The sequence below is a fragment of the Bombina bombina genome, chromosome 6 (assembly GCF_027579735.1).
Source record: "Bombina bombina isolate aBomBom1 chromosome 6, aBomBom1.pri, whole genome shotgun sequence".
NCBI classification, from domain to species: domain Eukaryota; kingdom Metazoa; phylum Chordata; class Amphibia; order Anura; family Bombinatoridae; genus Bombina; species Bombina bombina.
The window spans coordinates 230,904,729-230,920,812 of record NC_069504.1 but is presented as its reverse complement, the minus strand read 5'-3'; the positions used below and the strand labels follow the sequence as shown (position 1 = coordinate 230,920,812).

Below are 16,084 nucleotides of genomic sequence, written 5' to 3'. Positions count from 1 at the left end.
AGGTAAGTTCTTACATAAATTATGTTTTCTTTCATGTAATTAACAAGAGTCCATGAGCTAGTGACGTATGGGATAATGACTACCCAAGATGTGGATCTTTCCACACAAGAGTCACTAGAGAGGGAGGGATAAAATAAAGACAGCCAATTCCTGCTGAAAATAATCCACACCCAAAATAAAGTTTAACAAAAAACATAAGCAGAAGATTCAAACTGAAACCGCTGCCTGAAGAACTTTTCTACCAAAAACTGCTTCAGAAGAAGAAAATACATCAAAATGGTAGAATTTAGTAAAAGTATGCAAAGAAGACCAAGTTGCTGCTTTGCAGATCTGGTCAACCGAAGCTTCATTCCTAAACGCCCAGGAAGTAGATACTGACCTAGTAGAATGAGCTGTAATTCTTTGAGGCGGAGTTTTACCCGACTCAACATAGGCAAGATGAATTAAAGATTTCAACCAAGATGCCAAAGAAATGGCAGAAGCTTTCTGGCCTTTCCTAGAACCGGAAAAGATAACAAATAGACTAGAAGTCTTACGGAAAGATTTCGTAGCTTCAACATAATATTTCAAAGCTCTAACAACATCCAAAGAATGCAATGATTTCTCCTTAGAATTCTTAGGATTAGGACATAATGAAGGAACCACAATTTCTCTACTAATGTTGTTGGAGTTCACAACTTTAGGTAAAAATTCAAAAGAAGTTCGCAACACCGCCTTATCCTGATGAAAAATCAGAAAAGGAGACTCACACGAAAGAGCAGATAATTCAGAAACTCTTCTAGCAGAAGAGATGGCCAAAAGGAACAAAACTTTCCAAGAAAGTAATTTAATGTCCAATGAATGCATAGGTTCAAACGGAGGAGCTTGAAGAGCTCCCAGAACCAAATTCAAACTCCAAGGAGGAGAAATTGACTTAATGACAGGTTTTATACGAACCAAAGCTTGTACAAAACAATGAATATCAGGAAGAATAGCAATCTTTCTGTGAAAAAGAACAGAAAGAGCAGAGATTTGTCCTTTCAAAGAACTTGCGGACAAACCCTTATCCAAACCATCCTGAAGAAATTGTAAAATTCTCGGTATTCTAAAAGAATGCCAAGAAAAATGATGAGAAAGACACCATGAAATATAAGTCTTCCAGACTCTATAATATATCTCTCGAGATACAGATTTACGAGCCTGTAACATAGTATTAATCACGGAGTCAGAGAAACCTCTATGACCAAGAATCAAGCGTTCAATCTCCATACCTTTAAATTTAAGGATTTCAGATCCGGATGGAAAAAAGGACCTTGTGACAGAAGGTCTGGTCTTAACGGAAGAGTCCATGGCTGGCAAGATGCCATCCGGACAAGATCCGCATACCAAAACCTGTGAGGCCATGCCGGAGCTATTAGCAGAACAAACGAGCATTCCCTCAGAATCTTGGAGATTACTCTTGGAAGAAGAACTAGAGGCGGAAAGATATAGGCAGGATGATACTTCCAAGGAAGTGATAATGCATCCACTGCCTCCGCCTGAGGATCCCGGGATCTGGACAGATACCTGGGAAGTTTCTTGTTTAGATGAGAGGCCATCAGATCTATCTCTGGGAGCCCCCACAATTGAACAATCTGAAGAAATACCTCTGGGTGAAGAGACCATTCGCCCGGATGCAACGTTTGGCGACTGAGATAATCCGCTTCCCAATTGTCTACACCTGGGATATGAACCGCAGAGATTAGACAGGAGCTGGATTCCGCCCAAACCAAAATTCGAGATACTTCTTTCATAGCCAGAGGACTGTGAGTCCCTCCTTGATGATTGATGTATGCCACAGTTGTGACATTGTCTGTCTGAAAACAAATGAACGATTCTCTCTTCAGAAGAGGCCAAAACTGAAGAGCTCTGAAAATTGCACGGAGTTCCAAAATATTGATCGGTAATCTCACCTCCTGAGATTCCCAAACTCCTTGTGCCGTCAGAGATCCCCACACAGCTCCCCAACCTGTGAGACTTGCATCTGTTGAAATTACAGTCCAGGTCGGAAGAACAAAAGAAGCCCCCTGAATTAAACGATGGTGATTTGTCCACCACGTTAGAGAGTGTCGAACAATCGGTTTTAAAGATATTAATTGAGATATCTTCGTGTAATCCCTGCACCATTGGTTCAGCATACAGAGCTGAAGAGGTCGCATGTGAAAACGAGCAAAGGGGATCGCGTCCGATGCAGCAGTCATAAGACCTAGAATTTCCATGCATAAGGCTACCGAAGGGAATGATTGTGACTGAAGGTTTCGACAAGCTGTAATCAATTTTAGACGTCTCTTGTCTGTTAAAGACAGAGTCATGGACACTGAATCTATCTGGAAACCCAGAAAGGTTACCCTTGTTTGAGGAATCAAAGAACTTTTTGGTAAATTGATCCTCCAACCATGATCTTGAAGAAACAACACAAGTCGATTCGTATGAGACTCTGCTAAATGTAAAGACGGAGCAAGTACCAAGATATCGTCCAAATAAGGAAATACCACAATACCCTGTTCTCTGATTACAGACAGAAGGGCACCGAGAATCTTTGTGAAAATTCTTGGAGCTGTAGCAAGGCCAAACGGTAGAGCCACAAATTGGTAATGCTTGTCTAGAAAAGAGAATCTCAGGAACTGATAATGATCTGGATGAATCGGAATATGCAGATATGCATCCTGTAAATCTATTGTGGACATATAATTCCCTTGCTGAACAAAAGGCAATATAGTCCTTACAGTTACCATCTTGAACGTTGGTATCCTTACATAACGATTCAATAATTTTAGATCCAGAACTGGTCTGAAGGAATTCTCCTTCTTTGGTACAATGAAGAGATTTGAATAAAACCCCATCCCCTGTTCCGGAACTGGAACTGGCATAATTACTCCAGCCAACTCTAGATCTGAAACACAATTCAGAAATGCTTGAGCTTTCACTGGATTTACTGGGACATGGGAAAGAAAAAATCTCTTTGCAGGAGGTCTCATCTTGAAACCAATTCTGTACCCTTCTGAAACAATGTTCTGAATCCAAAGATTGTGAACAGATTTGATCCAAATTTCTTTGAAAAAACGTAACCTGCCCCCTACCAGCTGAACTGGAATGAGGGCCGTACCTTCATGTGAACTTAGAAGCAGGCTTTGCCTTTCTAGCAGGCTTGGATTTATTCCAGACTGGAGATGGTTTCCAAACTGAAACTGCTCCTGAGGACGAAGGATCAGGCTATTGTTCTTTGTTGAAACGAAAGGAACGAAAACGATTGTTAGCCCTGTTTTTACCTTTAGATTTTTTATCCTGTGGTAAAAAAGTTCCTTTCCCACCAGTAACAGTTGAAATAATAGAATCCAACTGAGAACCAAATAATTTGTTTCCCTGGAAAGAAATGGAAAGTAGAGTTGATTTAGAAGCCATATCAGCATTCCAAGTCTTAAGCCATAAAGCTCTTCTGGCTAAGATAGCCAGAGACATAAATCTAACATCAACTCTAATAATATCAAAAATGGCATCACAGATGAAATTATTAGCATGCTGGAGAAGAATAATAATATCATGAGAATCACGATTTGTTACTTGTTGCGCTAGAGTTTCCAACCAAAAAGTTGAAGCTGCAGCAACATCAGCCAATGATATAGCAGGTCTAAGAAGATTACCTGAACATAGATAAGCTTTTCTTAGAAAAGATTCAATTTTTCTATCTAAAGGATCCTTAAACGAGGTACCATCTGACGTAGGAATGGTAGTACGTTTAGCAAGGGTAGAAATAGCCCCATCAACTTTAGGGATTTTGTCCCAAAATTCTAACCTGTCAGGCGGAACAGGATATAATTGCTTAAAACGTTTAGAAGGAGTAAATGAATTACCCAATTTATCCCATTCCTTAGCAATTACTGCAGAAATAGCATTAGGAACAGGAAAGACTTCTGGAATAACCGCAGGAGCTTTAAAAACCTTATCCAAACGTATAGAATTAGTATCAAGAGGACTAGAATCCTCTATTTCTAAAGCAATTAGTACTTCTTTAAGTAAAGAGCGAATAAATTCCATCTTAAATAAATATGAAGATTTATCAGCATCAATCTCTGAGACAGAATCCTCTGAACTAGAAGAGTCCAAAGAATCAGAATGATGGTGTTCATTTAAAAATTCATCTGTAGAGAGAGAAGATTTAAAAGACTTTTTACGTTTACTAGAAGGAGAAATAACAGACAAAGCCTTCTTTATGGATTCAGAAACAAAATCTCTTATGTTATCAGGAACATTCTGCACCTTAGATGTTGAGGGAACTGCAACAGGCAATGGTACATCACTAAAGGAAATATTATCTGCTTTAACAAGTTTGTCATGACAATTAATACAAACAACAGCTGGAGAAATAGCTACCAAAAGTTTACAGCAGATACACTTAGCTTTGGTAGATCCAGCAGGCAGTGGTTTTCCTGTAGTATCTTCTGGCTCAGATGCAACGTGAGACATCTTGCAATATGTAAGAGAAAAAACAACATATAAAGCAAAATAAATCAAATTCCTTATAAGACAGTTTCAGGAATGGGAAAAAAATGCCAAACATCAAGCTTCTAGCAACCAGAAGCAAATAAAAATGAGACTGAAATAATGTGGAGACAAAAGCGACGCCCATATTTTTTGGCGCCAAATAAGACGCCCACATTATTTGGCGCCTAAATGCTTTTGGCGCCAAAAATGACGCCACATCCGGAACGCCGACATTTTTGGCGCAAAATAACGTCAAAAAATGACGCAACTTCCGGCGACACGTATGACGCCGGAAACGGAAATGAATTTTTGCGCCAAAAAAATCCGCGCCAAAAATGACGCAATAAAATGAAGCATTTTCAGCCCCCGCGAGCCTAACAGCCCACAGGGAAAAAAGTCAAATTTTTGAGGTAAGACAAAATATGATAATTTAAAGCATAATCCCAAATATGAAACTGACTGTCTGGAAATAAGGAAAGTTGAACATTCTGAGTCAAGGCAAATAAATGTTTGAATACATATATTTAGAACTTTATAAATAAAGTGCCCAACCATAGCTTAGAGTGTCACAGAAAATAAGACTTACTTACCCCAGGACACTCATCTACATGTTTGTAGAAAGCCAAACCAGTACTGAAACGAGAATCAGTAGAGGAAATGGTAAATATAAGAGTATATCGTCGATCTGAAAAGGGAGGTAAGAGATGAATCTCTACGACCGATAACAGAGAACCTTATGAAATAGACCCCGTAGAAGGAGATCACTGCATTCAATAGGCAATACTCTCCTCACATCCCTCTGACATTCACTGCACGCTGAGAGGAAAACCGGGCTCCAACTTGCTGCGGAGCGCATATCAACGTAGAATCTAGCACAAACTTACTTCACCACCTCCCTTGGAGGCAAAGTTTGTAAAAACTGATTTGTGGGTGTGGTGAGGGGTGTATTTATAGGCATTTTAAGGTTTGGGAAACTTTGCCCCTCCTGGTAGGAATGTATATCCCATACGTCACTAGCTCATGGACTCTTGTTAATTACATGAAAGAAATTTAATTTTGTAAACAGATAATGGAGTGGTGAGTTTTTATTGGCCAACAGCAAAATCTGCTTTAAAACACACCATACCGCTAATAAAGTTTATACTGTAGTTTCATATGCATATTAATTTCAATACAAAAAAAAAGTGAGGATTAAATAAAATAAATTCCTAAATTGATCCTGGTATACATCTGAAGCACAAAATGCAAGGTTTTTAGTAATGCACATTGTGCTATGTTGCTATAGAAACTTGGTCACTCAAAATAAAAATAATTGTTACAAATTTCAAAAGTATTCCAGAGGTGTCTCACAGCAAAATGGATGGTTTGTAACCTCTGAACTAAAACTATGATAAAGTCAACAGGATAGCAAACTTTCAGTATTATGTCTACTTTTGTACTTAATTGATATTGTATTTACTTTATCGTATAATGTAGAGCTTCCTTACTGCATTCTCTTACATTCAAGCAGTCAAAAAGGCATGTAAATCAGAAAATCAATATGGTTTTATGAGAAACTGATGTCCAAATAATCTAAACTCATTTCTACATGGAAGTAATACCCTAGAAAAGGGCAATCAAGTTCATGTGGTCTCAGAATGCTGCAAAACATTTTGATATTGCATCACAAGGAACTATTGTACAAAATTAAAAGGGCTTGGAAACAAATTGGGGAACAAAAAGTTGTAGCAAGCGGATCACACTAATTGAACATACAGTACACAGATATGGCTTTTGAGACTAATGATCAAAATCCTTACCCATGGCCAAGATAAGAGTAGAAAATAATGTTTTCCCATTTTTATAGATACTACATTATGTAAAATAATCCACAATCCATGCAGAACAGGATGGATTTACCCTCCTGACGGATTTGTAAAACTGAAAGAATGGTCTGAAAATGGCACATGAGATTTAAAGGGACAGTGTAGTCAAATGCAAATATAAGCTATTTAAATAAAGCTTTAGGTGTAGATAAAGTTTGCAATATACAAGCATTAGCTATTTTGATTCTTAAAGGGACATTCTTGTAAAAAATAAACTTGATAAATCATGATTCGGATAGGGTATGTAATTTTAAACAACTTTCCAATTTACTTTTATCATCAATGTTGCTTTGTTTTCTTGGTATTCTTAGTTAAAAGCTAAACCTAGGTAGTTAATATGCTAATGTCTTAACCCTTGAAGGCCGCTCTTATCTGAATGCCTTTTGACATGATTTTCCCAACTAGAAGGCGTAAGTTCATATGTACCATTTAGATAACATAGTGCTCATGTACGTGGAGTTACCTAGGAGTCAGCACTGATTGGCTAAAATGCAAGTGTCAAAATAACTAAAATAAGGAGGCAGTCTGCAGAGGCTTAGATACAAGGTAATCACAGAGGTAAAAATTATATTAAAGGGACAGTATACACCAATTTTCATGTAACTGCATATAATAGACACTACTATAAAGAATAAGATGCACAGATACTGATCTAAAAATCCAGTATAAAACCGTTTAAAAACTTACTTAGAAGCTCCCAGTTTAGCTCTGTTAAAAAGGTAGCTGGAACACCCACTGCAAGTGGGAAATATCAGACACTACCCCCTCCCTTTGCATATGAAAAGACCCTTTACACAAACAGCAGCACACTGGAGTAGGTATACATCAGTATTCTAAAACTTTGGGGCTTGGTTAGGAGTCTGAAAATCAGAGCAATGTTATTTAAAAATAAGCAAAACTATACATTTTTGTTTTAAAAAACCCCCAACTGTTTGGGCTATATAAATGGATCATCTACAAAACATTTATGCAAAGAAAAAATCTAGTGTATAATGTCCCTTTAATATAACTGTTGGTTATGCAAAACTGAAGAATGGGTAATAAATTATGCTTACCTGATAATTTAATTTCCATCGTTACGAGGAGAGTCCACGGCTTCATTCATTACTTGTTAGAAATACAGAACCTGGCCATCAGGAGGAGGTAGACACCCCAGCCAAAGGCTAAAATACCTCCCCCACTCCCCTTATCCCCCAGTCATTCTGCCGAGGTAACAAGGAACAGTAGGAGAAATATCAGGGTATAAAAGGTGCCAGAAGAAACAAAAGAAATTTAGGTCCGCCCAACGGAGTACCGTGCGGGAGCCCTGGACTCCCCTTGTAACTATGGAAATGAAATCCGGTAAGCATAATTTATGTTTTCCATCTAATACGAGAAGAGTCCATGGCTTCATTCATTACTTGTGGGAAATACCCAAGCTCTAGAGGACACTGAATGAAAATTTGGAGGGTAAAAAGGAGGCGGACCCTATTCAGAGGGCACCACATCCTGCAAAACCTTTCTCCCAAAAGCTGCTTCAGCCGAAGCAAAAACATCAAATTTGTAAAACTTTGTAAAACAAAATTTATGCTTACCTGATAAATGTATTTCTCTTGTGGTGTATCCAGTCCACGGGTTCATCCATTACTTGTGGGATATTCTCCTTCCCAACAGGAAGCTGCAAGAGGACACACACAGCAGAGCTGTCTATATAGCTCCTCCCCTAACTGCCACCCCCAGTCATTCGACCGAAGACAAGCAAGAAAAAGGAGAAACTATAGGGTGCAGTGGTGACTGTAGTTTAAAAATAAAAAACACCTGCCTTAAAATGACAGGGCGGGCCGTGGACTGGATACACCACAAGAGAAATCAGGTAAGCATAAATTTTGTTTTCTCTTGTAAAGGTGTATCCAGTCCACGGGTTCATCCATTACTTGTGGGATACCAATACCAAAGCTTTAGGACACGGATGAAGGGAGGGACAAGGCAGGAACTTAAACGGAAGGCACCACTGCCTGTAAGACCTTTCTCCCAAAAATAGCCTCCGAAGAAGCAAAAGTATCAAATTTATAGAATTTAGAAAAGGTATCAAGCCGCCTTACAAATCTGTTCAACAGAAGCCTCATGTTTAAAAGCCCATGTGGAAGCTACTGCTCTAGTAGAATGAGCTGTAATTCTTTCAGGATGCTGCTGGCCAGCAGTCTCATAAGCTAAACGTATTATACTTCTTATACTCCTTTTGGCCTCTCCTCTGTCCAGAGTAGAAAACAAACAAAGCAGATGTTTGACGAAAATCTTTCGTAGCTTGTAAATAAAACTTTAAAGCACGAACCAGATCAAGATTGTGTAAAAGACGTTCCTTCTTTGAAGAAGGATTAGGACATAGTGGAGGAACAACAATCTCCTGATTGATATTCTTATTAGATACCACCTTAGGAAGAAACCCAGGTTTGGTACGTAACACTACCTTATCTGCATGGAAAATCAGATAAGGGGAATCACATTGTAAAGCAGATAACTCCGAAACTCTTCGAGCCGAGGAGATAGCTACTAAAAACAGAACCTTCCAGGATAAGAGCTTAATATCTATGGAATGCAAAGGTTCAAACGGAACCCCTTGAAGAACTTTAAGAACTAAATTTAAACTCCATGGCGGAGCAACAGGTTTAAACACAGGCTTGATTCTAACTAAAGTCTGACAAAACGCCTGAACGTCTGGAACCTCAGCCAGACGTTTGTGCAAAAGAATAGACAGAGCAGAAATCTGCCCCTTTAAGTAACTAGCTGACAAACCCTTCTCCAATCCTTCTTGGAGAAAAGATAATATCCTAGGAATCCTGACCTTACTCCATGAGTAACCCTTGGATTCACACCAATGAAGATATTTACACCATATCTTATGATAGATTTTCCTGGTGACAGGCTTTCGAGTCTGAATTAAGGTATCAATGACCGATTCGGAAAAACCACGCTTTGATAGAATCAAGCGTTCAATCTCCAAGCAGTCAGACGTAGAGAAATTAGATTTGGATGTTTGAAGGGACCTTGAAGTAGAAGGTCCTGCCTTAGCGGCAGAGACCATGGTGGAAAGGATGACATGTCCACCAGATGTGCATACCAAGTCCTGCGTGGCCACGCAGGGGCTATCAAGATCACCGAAGCTCTCTCCTGCTTGATCTTGGCAATCAGACAAGGGAGCAGAGGAAACGGTGGAAACACATAAGTCAGGCTGAAGGACCAGGGCGCTGCTAGAGCATCTATCAGCGCTGCCTTGGGATCCCTGGACCTGGACCCGTAACAAGGAAGCTTGGAGTTCTGACGAGACGCCATGAGATCCAGTTCTGGTTTGCCCCAAAGTTGGATCAACTGGGCAAATACCTCCGGATGGAGCTCCCACTCCCCCGGATGAAAAGTCTTCCGACTTAGAAAATCCGCCTCCCAGTTCTCTACTCCTGGGATATGGATAGCTGAGAGATGGCAAGAGTGAACCTCTGCCCATAGAATTATCTTTGAAACCTCCAAAATTGCCAGGGGGCTCCTTGTTTCCCCCTGATGGTTGATATAGGCTACAGTTGTGATGTTGTCCGACTGAAATCTGATGAACCTGACCGCAGCTAGCTGAGGCCAAGCCTGAAGAGCATTGAATATCGCTCTTAGTTCCAGAATGTTTATCGGAAGGAGGGCCTCCTCCTGAGTCCATGAACCCTGAGCCTTCAAGGAGTTCCAGACTGCACCCCAGCCCAGAAGGCTGGCATCTGTTGTTACTATAGTCCATTCTGGCCTGCAGAAACTCATTCCCTTGGACAGATGGACCCGAGATAGCCACCAGAGAAGAGAATCCCTGGTCTCTTGATCCAGATTTAGTAGAGGGGACAAATATGTGTAATCCCCATTCCACTGATTGAGCATGCCTCATTAATCCGATTACCTCCATACACTGAGCCACTGACGGACGAGAAATGGAATAAAGAGCACGGCAGGAAGTTAGAAGTTTTGACAACCTGACCTCTGTCAGATAAATCTTCATTTCTACTGAATCTATCAGAGTTCCTAGGAAGGAAACTCTTGTGAGAGGTGAGAGAGAACTCTTTCCTTCGTTCACCTTCCACCCGTGAGACCTTAGGAATGCCAGAACAATGTCCATTTGGGACCTGGTGATTTGAAAAGTTGACGCCTGTATCAGGATGTCGTCTAGGTAAGGGGCTACTGCTATGCCCCGCGGTCTTAGAACCGCCAGAAGGGACCCTAGAACCTTCGTAAAGATTCTTGGTGCGGTGGCTAACCCGAAGGGAAGAGCCACAAACTGGTAATGCCTGTCTAGGAAGGCGAACCTGAGAAACTGATGATGATCCCTGTGTATCGGAATATGTAGATAAGCATCCTTTAAATCCACGGTAGTCATATATTGACCCCCCTGGATCATAGGTAGCATGGTTTGAATGGTCTCCATCTTGAAGGATGGGACCCTGAGAAATTTGTTTAGGATCTTGAGATCCAAGATTGGTCATAAAGTTCCCTCTTTCTTGGGAACTATAAACAGATTTGAATAGAAGCCCTTCCCCTGTTCCTCCTTTGGAACTGAGTGGATCACTCCCATAACTAGTAGGTCTTGAACGCAATGTAAGAATGCCTCTCTCTTTATCTGGTTTGCAGATAATTGTGAGAGATGAAATCTCCCCTTTGGAGATGAAGCTTTGAAATCCAGAAGATATCCCTGGGAAACGATCTCCAGAGCCCAGGGATCCTGGACGTCTCTTGCCCAAGCCTGGGCGAAGAGAGAAAGTCTGCCCCCCACTAGATCCGGTGCCGGATCGGGGGCTACTCCTTCATGCTGTCTTAGAGGCAGCAGCAGGCTTTTTGGCCTGTTTCCCCTTGTTCCAAGCCTGGTTAGGTCTCCAGACTGGCTTGGACTGGGCAAAATTTCCCTCTTGTTTTGTAGAAGAGGAAGATGAAGCTGTGCCACTCTTGAAGTTTCGAAAGGAACGAAAATTAGTCTGTTTGGTCCTTAACTTGTTGGACCTATCCTGGGGAAGGGCGTGGCCTTTTCCTCCAGTAATATCAGAAATTATCTCCTTCAGTCCAGGCCCAAATAGGGTCTGCCCTTTGAAGGGGATCTTGAGAAGTTTAGACTTTGAAGTGACATCAGCTGACGAGGATTTAAGCCATAGCGCCCTACGTGCCTGAATGGCAAAAACTGAATTTTTAGCCGTTAGCTTGGTTAAATGAAAAACGGCGTCAGAAATAAATGAATTGGCTAACTTAAGAGCTTTAAGCCTGTCAAGGATATCATCTAACGGGGTCTTTACCTGTAAAGCCTCCTCCAGAGACTCGAACCAGAAAGCCGCTGCAGCAGTGACTGGGGCAATGCATGCAAGAGGCTGGAGTATAAAACCTTGTTGTATAAAGATTTTCTTAAGGAAACCCTCTAAATTTCTTATCCATAGGATCTAGGAAAGCACAACTGTCCTCGACAGGAATAGTTGTACGCTTAGCTAGGGTAGAGACTGCTCCCTCCACCTTAGGGACCGTCTGCCACAAGTCCCGTGTAGCGGCATCTATAGGAAACATTTTCTTAAAAGCAGGAGGGGGAGAGAACGGCACACCTGGTCTATCCCATTCCTTAGTAATAATTTCTGAAAACCTCTTAGGGATTGGAAAAACATCAGTGTAAACAGGCACTGCAAAGTATTTGTCCATTTTACACAATTTCTCTGGGACTACAATGGTGTCACAGTCATCCAGAGTCGCTAAAACCTCCCTGAGCAACACGCGGAGGTGTTCAAGCTTAAATTTAAATGCTGTCATTTCAGAGTCAGATTGAAGTAACGCCTTTTCTGAATCAGAGAAGTCACCCACAGATAGAAGCTCTCCTGCTTCAACTTCTGCACATTGTGAGGGTATATCAGACATAGCTACTAAAGCGTCAGAGAGCTCTGTATTTGTTCTAGCCCCAGAGCTGTCTCGCTTTCCTTGTAACCCTGGCAATTTGGACAATACCTCTGTGAGGGTATGATTCATAACTGCCGCCATATCTTGTAAAGTAAACGCATTGGACGCGCTAGATGTACTTGGCGTCCCTTGAGCGGGAGTTATAGGTGCTGACACGTGGGGAGAGCTAGATGGCATAACCTCCCTTTTGTCAGTCTCAGAAACCTCAGGTGATAAATCTTTAAAAGCCATAATATGGTTTTTATAACTTATAGAAAGGTCAGTGCATTTGGTACACATTCTAAGAGGGGGTTCCACAATGGTTTCTAAACAAAATGAACAAGGAGTTTCCACTATGTCAGACATGTTTAACAGACTAGTAATGAGACTAGCAAGCTTGGAAAACACTAAATGTGAAAAAAGCAATAATAAAAAACGGTACTGTGCCTTTAAGAGAAAAAAACTACCACATAAACTGCAAAACAGTGAAAAAAAGTAGTAAACTCTACGAAATTTTTACAGTGTGCATAAGGGACTAAAGCAGAATTGCACCCACTTGCAAATGGATGATTAACCCTTCAGGCCCAAAAACGAATTAGAAAAACATTAAACCTGTTAACAGTCAAACACACTGCCAGAGCTGTGTTGTGGCTCCTACCTGCCCTTAAAAACGATTTTTGCAGGAACAAAACCCTCTATAGAGGTCCTATAAGCCAGAGGACTCCTTCAGGGAAGCTGGATGTCTCAGACTGAAAATCAACTGCACATTTAGAGCTTGAAAATAGGCCCCTCCCTACCATGCACTCAAAGTCAGAGGGCCTTAAAAAAGTACTCCTAGGAGTAATCTAACAAGCCATGTGGAAATTAGGCCCCAAATAAAGATTTATCACCCTCAGAGAAAAAACATAATTTATGCTTACCTGATAAATGTATTTCTCTTGTAGTGTATCCAGTCCACGGATCATCCATTACTTGTGGGATATTCTCCTTCCCAACAGGAAGTTGCAAGAGGATCACCCACAGCAGAGCTGCTATATAGCTCCTCCCCTCACTGCCATATCCAGTCATTCGACCGAAACAAGACGAGAAAGGAGAAACCATAGGGTGCAGTGGTGACTGTAGTTTAATTAAAATTTAGACCTGCCTTAAAAGGACAGGGCGGGCCGTGGACTGGATACACTACAAGAGAAATAAATTTATCAGGTAAGCATAAATTATGTTTTCTCTTGTTAAGTGTATCCAGTCCACGGATCATCCATTACTTGTGGGATACCAATACCAAAGCTAAAGTACACGGATGATGGGAGGGACAAGGCAGGAACTTAAACGGAAGGAACCACTGCCTGTAGAACCTCTCTCTCAAAAACAGCCTCCGAAGAAGCAAAAGTATCAAATTTGTAAAATTTTGAAAAGGTATGAAGCGAAGACCAAGTCGCAGCCTTGCAAATCTGTTCAACAGAAGCCTCATTTTTAAAGGCCCAGGTGGAAGCCACAGCTCTAGTAGAATGAGCTGTAATCCTTTCAGGGGGCTGCTGTCCAGCAGTCTCATAGGCTAAACGGATTATACTCCGAAGCCAAAAAGAAAGAGAGGTTGCCGAGGCCTTTTGACCTCTCCTCTGTCCAGAGTAAACAACAAACAGGTTAGATGTTTGACGAAAATCTTTAGTAGCTTGTAAGTAAAACTTCAAGGCACGGACTACGTCTAGATTATGCAAAAGACGTTCCTTCTTTGAAGAAGGATTAGGACACAATGACGGAACAACAATCTCTTGATTGATATTCTTGTTAGAAACCACCTTGGGTAAAAACCCAGGTTTTGTACGCAGAACTACTTTATCTGAATGAAAGATCAGATAAGGAGAATCACAATGTAAGGCAGATAACTCAGAGACTCTTCGAGCTGAGGAAATAGCCATCAGAAATAGAACTTTCCATGATAAAAGTTTGATATCAATAGAATGGAGCGGTTCAAACGGAACCCCTTGAAGAACTTTAAGAACCAAGTTTAAGCTCCATGGAGGAGCAACAGGTTTAAACACAGGCTTAATTCTAACTAAAGCCTGACAAAATGCCTGAACGTCTGGAACTTCTGCCAGACGCTTGTGTAAAAGAATAGACAGAGCAGAAATATGTCCCTTTAAAGAACTAGCTGATAATCCTTTGTCCAAACCCTCTTAGAGGAAGGACAATATCCTAGGAATCCTAACCCTACTCCATGAGTAATTCTTGGATTCACACCAAAGAAGATATTTTCGCCATATCTTGTGGTAGATTTTCCTGGTGACAGGCTTTTGTGCCTGTATTAAGGTATCAATGACTGACTCGGAGAAGCCACGCTTTGATAGGATCAAGCGTTCAATCTCCATGCAGTCAGTCTCAGAGAAATTAGATTTGGATGATTGAAAGGACCTTGAATTAGAAGGTCTTTTTCTCAGAGGCAGAGTCCATGGTGGAAAGGATGACATGTCCACCAGATCTGCATACCAGGTCCTGCGTGGCCACGCAGTCGCTATCAGAATCACTGATGCTCTCTCCTGTCTGATTTTGGCAATCAGTCGGGGGAGCAGAGGAAACGGTGGAAACACATAAGCCAGGTTGAAGAACCAAGGAGCTGCTAGAGCATCTACCAGCGTCGCTTCTGGGTCCCTGGACCTGGATCCGTAACAAGGAAGCTTGGCGTTCTGGCGAGACGCCATGAGATCCAGTTCTGGTTTGCCCCAACGATGGACCAATTGAGCAAACCCCTCCGGATGGAGCGCCCACTCCCCCAGATGAAAAGTCTGACGACTTAGAAAATCCGCCTCCCAGTTCTCTACGCCCGGGATATGGATCGCTGATAGGTGGCAAGAGTGAGTGAATACACCACTCTCCTCTTACTACCTCTATCTTTGTTGAGAGTTGCAAGAGAATGACTGGATATGGCAGTGAGGGGAGGAGCTATATAGCAGCTCTGCTGTGGGTGATCCTCTTGCAACTTCCTGTTGGGAAGGAGAATATCCCACAAGTAATGGATGATCCGTGGACTGGATACACTTAACAAGAGAAAACGTTTTTATTTATAAATCATGCAAACGTTTTTACACTAAGTAATATGAGTATTAACATGAATATTATCCCTTTTTGCAAGCATGATCCCAGTTGTTGTTAAATCACTGTATCAGGCTTACCTTAAATATACCAGGCAACTGTCAGCATTTTCTAGACCTTATCTCTCTAGAAAAAAACATACTGAACATACCTCAAAGCAGGCAATCTGCAGAACGCCCCCCCAACTGAAGTTTTCTTTCCATACTCTTCAGTTATGTGAGAGAACAGCAATGGACCTTAGTTACAAACCGCTAAGTTCATCAAACCTCCAGGCAGAAGTCTTCTTCCAATTTCTGCCTGAGAGTAAAAACAGTACAACGCCGGTACCGTTTAAAAATAAACTTTTGATTGAAGGTAAAAACTACACTAAGTCACCACATCTCTCGATACTTCCTTTCTTGTCGAGAGCTGCAAAAGAATGACTGGAGGTGGCAGTTAGGGGTGGAGCTATATAGACAGCTCTGCTTCATCCAAGTTATGAAGTAACCGTTCCTTTGAAGAAGCAGGTTTAGGACACAAGGAAGGAACCACAATCTCCTGATTAATATTGCGATCAGACACCACCTTAGGGAGAAATCTCAGTCCAGTGCGAAGGACAGCCTTATCCGCATGGAAAACTAGATAATGAGGCTCAAATTGTAAGGCTGCTAATTCAGACACTCTGCGTGCCGAAGCAACGGCCAGTAGAAAAAGAACCTTCTAAGACAGTCTTAAAGTCAAGAGAA

At 41.3% G+C, this 16,084-nt stretch overlaps 1 protein-coding gene across 4 annotated transcripts in view; it reads right to left on the bottom strand.

Annotated features, from left to right (window-relative positions):
• PPP1R12A (protein phosphatase 1 regulatory subunit 12A) overlaps positions 1-16,084 on the bottom strand; it is an 875,274-nt gene that overhangs the window by 439,831 nt on the left and 419,359 nt on the right. The gene's annotated exons all lie outside the window — the stretch shown is intronic.